This window comes from Clupea harengus, chromosome 8 (assembly GCF_900700415.2).
Source record: "Clupea harengus chromosome 8, Ch_v2.0.2, whole genome shotgun sequence".
NCBI classification, from domain to species: Eukaryota; Metazoa; Chordata; class Actinopteri; order Clupeiformes; family Clupeidae; genus Clupea; species Clupea harengus.
The window spans coordinates 1,666,591-1,671,590 of NC_045159.1; the positions used below are offsets into that span (position 1 = coordinate 1,666,591).

The window sequence follows — 5,000 nt, forward strand, 5'->3', positions numbered from 1 at the left end:
GCTGTGGAATACGCTGTGTTCACACAGTGAAATATTACAACAGGGTTTCCCCCAATTCCCCTACCTCCCAGTGGGGGACAGACAATATGAATAAAGTCTCTAGTCACCCAGTGTTGGATGATGAAAGCACGCCTTCAATACGATGACTTCATACAGAAATGACGAGTTTGTAAAGTTAGTACCAGTAGCGCAACGCCTCTTCACTGAACCCTCACTGTGAGTTGAATTTCTGAACCACACATCACAAAATACAGCTGACGATCTTGCATGACCGACGTCTTAAAAGCGTCATGCAACATTTCGCAAGCAACTTGTGCGTCATTATGTTTTGCCCAGCTGCCCTGCACAGCTGCATGCTCCCTAGTGCATTACTCATCTCACTCAAGCTGTCATGTGGTTACATAAAGCCCAATGGCATGGTACAGATGCACATATACATGGTGTCCACGGGAAAGTAACAAGTGAAGTGTTAAATGACCATATGCCCAGGAGAGTCTACCTCACTTCATGTTATTTTAGCAAACGCTCTGTTTTGACATCTGAGGACAGAAATAACGTTTCTCGAAAATATCAAAATGGTATTTTTTTTTTTTTTTTAAATCAAACAATGAGAACAGGACTGGAGAGGTGTTTAACATAGAAATAAACTCTCACAAGTCCTGAGTGAGATGAGACGAGCAGCGACATATTTCTCTGCTGCTGTCAGGTTCTTACTTGTGAAGTAGTTTGACAGGCTTGAGTGTGGCAAGTTTATGCAAGCTTTCTCCTAGCCTGCCGTCTCTCTCCTCACCTGATCACAGAAAGCTTGTGGGCTGCAGTTTCTAATTGGCCTTATTACGTCTATGACTTCTTCCCTGTCTATAATGTGCTTTTCCTCGGTGTAAATACCAGGGGTTACGTAAGCCAGACAGCACCTCACCGCTCTGCCACACTATTGCTGAAATTCTGTCCAAACTGGGAACGTCATGCCAGAGTTATCCACAGAGAGCCAGGAAGGAAATATTCTTTCCAAGAAGGAAAGATTGAGGAAAGCTATATTGACTATGTCATCTTGACCACCCACCAATAGCAAGCAGACCTGATAGCTCCAAATCATACACTGGTTTAAATGATTTATCATCTGTGATAAATAATGTCAAAGAGGTTATGATATGACCAGTATCATACATACCACTGGTAGATGCACATGTTCTTACATTGTATCTACATTAAGTCAAAATATGAGTCAAAGAAGCAGACTTAAGTCTCAGCAACTTAAGCTAAAGCTGACATGACTAAACAGCCATGAATCCATCCATTGCTGGGATGTTTATAAACACAATTAAGCCCTTGAGCAACTAAACCACATTGTAAACTGTACCAGGGTAGAAGATAACAAGCATAATATTTCCCCTTCATGTAATCGTACTATTTATGGACGTAGTATGGTGGCACAAATGTACTGTGTAAATATAGTAAACTAACGGCGAAGATGATTGAATCATCTATGGCTGTTCCTCTTATGTCCTGCGGTATCAACATCTCATTGGGCATAATTAGTTTAGATGGGGTAATCACTGCTTGTCCTCTCGTAGATGTGTGCATTTAACCATGCAGAATGCACACCCAAGCACGAGAGCTCTTGTAAAGGACTCCGCTGGCCTCCCTAAGCAAGACCCAGACTCAAGAGTCCCAGAGTCCATTACTGCAACAAGCCACACAGAAACTCACGCGCAAATGTCCAATTAATTGCATCATCCCATCTATGTCATTTAAACAGATACTGTATGTGGGTTGTGTTTTGGATCTCAAAAGAGATAGAGAAATATACTGTATACTGTGTGCAACATTGTGTATCAGACTTTTCATAAAAAAACAAAAACATTTTAATCCTCTCTTCACAAGGAAGATCGAGCTTTGCAAGATGCAAGAACCATTGTAACTTGGAACCATTGTAACTTCAAAATGTCTAGATATCACATTTAAAAGTTCTATATAAAATATTTAAGTTTTTTTTTTAAGGGTTTTTTCATAGACCCTTAATGGGCTTTCCCATGAGAATGAGCCTAAGGTTCCCATTTCCCAATTTAGCCTTCAGATCTTTCAGTTCCAAATGTACATCTATAACCAGCAAGCACTCCTCAGCACATACTTTATAATGATTAGAGGACCACTGCCATCTCACTGCCTGTGGCAAAGTTCACATAACCAGCCTTATACCTCAGAGGACCTTTTCTTAGTGTCCAACAAAGGCAACGACCCCGAAGAGCTGTGTTGCACTATCACAACAAGAAGTGTTCTAATGTACCCAGCAATGCTCCAGGTTATCATTGCGTGGCTCTTTCAACAAGCTTTATCTCTGACAAACTCTGACAAATGCTTGAAAATAAGTATTTAAGCTCAGGTCAGTGAACAGCAAAAAAAAAGATTTTTCACACACATTATATGCAGAGGGCATGCATGTTAATAACACAAATCAATATCATCCTAAGAAAATGTCATTTTACATTGCCTACATGCCCCTCAGATTAAACTGCTAGTATTCTAAGATTATGGGTCCCGGAGAATGGGAAAAACAACTGGCACTGAAATCAATGCGCTGTGAAATGAAACCACACAGGCAGGCACTCCGCATTCATTGGGAGGGAAAAGAGAGAGCATTGCCTTTGATGTGCTTGTAATAGATCTGTGATGCACTCACACACAAAGGCTCTCAGTAATAATGGAATTATATAAATATATACATGCACACACACACACACACACCACTTAAGTGGGAATACCGACTAGAGTGTTTCAGTGTGCGCTGTGACTTTACACCACTCTCCCCTGGGAGCCCAGAAGGAGGTAGGAGCAAGCGTAGAGGCCACTTAGGGAAAACACAGACCCCCTGAAACACAGAGTCTCCCTGAAACTTTTAATACACCTGACTGGCTAAAACTGTTACATAATCCCCCCATCCAGAGCATTGTGAACGTCCCCAAGCGCAGGGGCGGATATACATGTGGCGTGCCTCAGCTGCCAGACAGAAAAAAATTCCCCTGACAGAAACTCACACACACACATATATAACACTGGACACGTATTCTGAAAAGGACAATATCATGATGCTCTGAGAGGATCCTCTGCAGCGTGGCACAACCCACCAGATAGATCTCTTCTCTCCCACGCACGTAACTAATGTGTTGTGTATTAGAGTGTGTGAGTGAATAAAGATTTCTGTGTGATACAGACATGACTCGTTAACACACACACACACACTCTTCCTCTTCCCTCAAATGCTGCTAAATTTGACGCTTCTCACTCCAATTCCCGGCCTCTGTTGAACACAGGCGGTTATTTTTAGGTCCACATGTCTCTCCATGTGAACGCAGCCCTGCTCTGCATAAGGGAGGATGTGGTGCACGCTCCTGTTTCAGGGTGGAGAGGCTCCCCGGCACTGAGCTCAACTGCGCGGTGCCGTGGTGCTGCGCCACGCTGGGTACAGTACGGTCATGCGCTGCTTAATGTGTCACAGCCTTTGAAAATTCCCAGAGAACCAAAGCTCGTCATCAAAGCTAACTTGTGCGCCGGGGCAGCACTCCCTAGAAGACACACGCACACACACACACGCACACACACACACGCACACATGCACACGCACGCACACATGCACACACACACACACACACACACACACACACACACACACACACACACAAACACAAACAGAACTATCTAATATCATTCAGATGAGATACCATTGATAAGGATATGGGAATAAAACAAGTAACCTCTCAACTAATCTATAATAATCTGCAACCTAATGGCAATCCTCCAGCAGAGTGCAATTGTTTGATTTGCAAAGGTGAACCCCACAGTTTATCCAAGATTCCACTACCCAATTTTACCATTCAAGGCAACACAATCAGGTGAGATTCTCAGTTGTCATAGTAACACAATATAAACTATAAATAGCAAAAGTCTTAAACCATTTATTTGCAGTGTATTGTTTTGAAAATGCTCTAGTGATGCTATGCCTATCTGCCTGTGTGTTTAGAGCCATGTTATTAAACAAATACATGACAATGTACATGGGTCACTACCATGCCTTGCTGATGTTGCCACCTCTCTGTAAAGTGCCTGCTTCATGAATGAGGTAGGGCAAAGTGTGCTATTCACTCTGCAGTTATTTTTTCTAATTCCTTAAAATTAATATGCTTTACATAATAATGAATGGCTTGAAATGAGCAAAAACTACATCACATATGAAAACGCACATTTACAATGCCATGTATTCTACGAGCAAGTAAGTAGCCTATACTGAACAGCGTCTTTTATAAACTCCATAGTCTATGAACGTGGACTTGCAAGGTGTGTGCAGGCATTATGTTCTGGTCAAGTACAAAAACTAGTCTAACAGTTTCAGTTCATCTTTACGAACTAAATGGTGTATACCTTCTGAGAGTACAGCTATAACAAATGACTGTGGCAGCCAACCTTATAATCGGCTCCCAAATGTCTATAAGTTCCTTCTTCCTATTTTCAGATGCTTCACCAATGTCACAGCCAGGTCAGAGCAAGAGCCAACCCCTCATAATGAATATATAGCCAACCTTATTATGGTCTAAAGTGACTACTACTTTACACCCCTATTACTACCATAACATTAACTTAAATGAATGGCCATAATAGAGCATATTGATTGCCATAGTCACTAATTACATGGATAGAGTTACATTTACAGATAGGACGTTATAATACAGGTCGGTAAATATACTAGGACCAAATCATGCGACCGGTAGACTGTCACAAGATCATTCTGTGGGTAGCCACGACCTTACCGAAATAGACTAAAAATGAGGTTCACACGTTTGACATCGAACCTTGGCAGGTAGGCTACTCTTGGCAACTTTATGTCCGTAGGTTCGTGAGTATCGAAGGCTTTAAAATGTTACACCTGAGCCTACCAGCATAAGTAACAAATTAATTTTGTTGAGGTAGATGCGTATCCACCGTGTACCATCTGTTCAGTAAAAGCA

The 5,000-nt window shown here is 41.9% G+C and overlaps 1 protein-coding gene across 4 annotated transcripts in view; it reads right to left on the reverse strand.

Annotated features, from left to right (window-relative positions):
* arhgef9a (Cdc42 guanine nucleotide exchange factor (GEF) 9a) overlaps positions 1-5,000 on the reverse strand; it is a 20,400-nt gene that overhangs the window by 14,145 nt on the left and 1,255 nt on the right. The window lies entirely within an intron of this gene.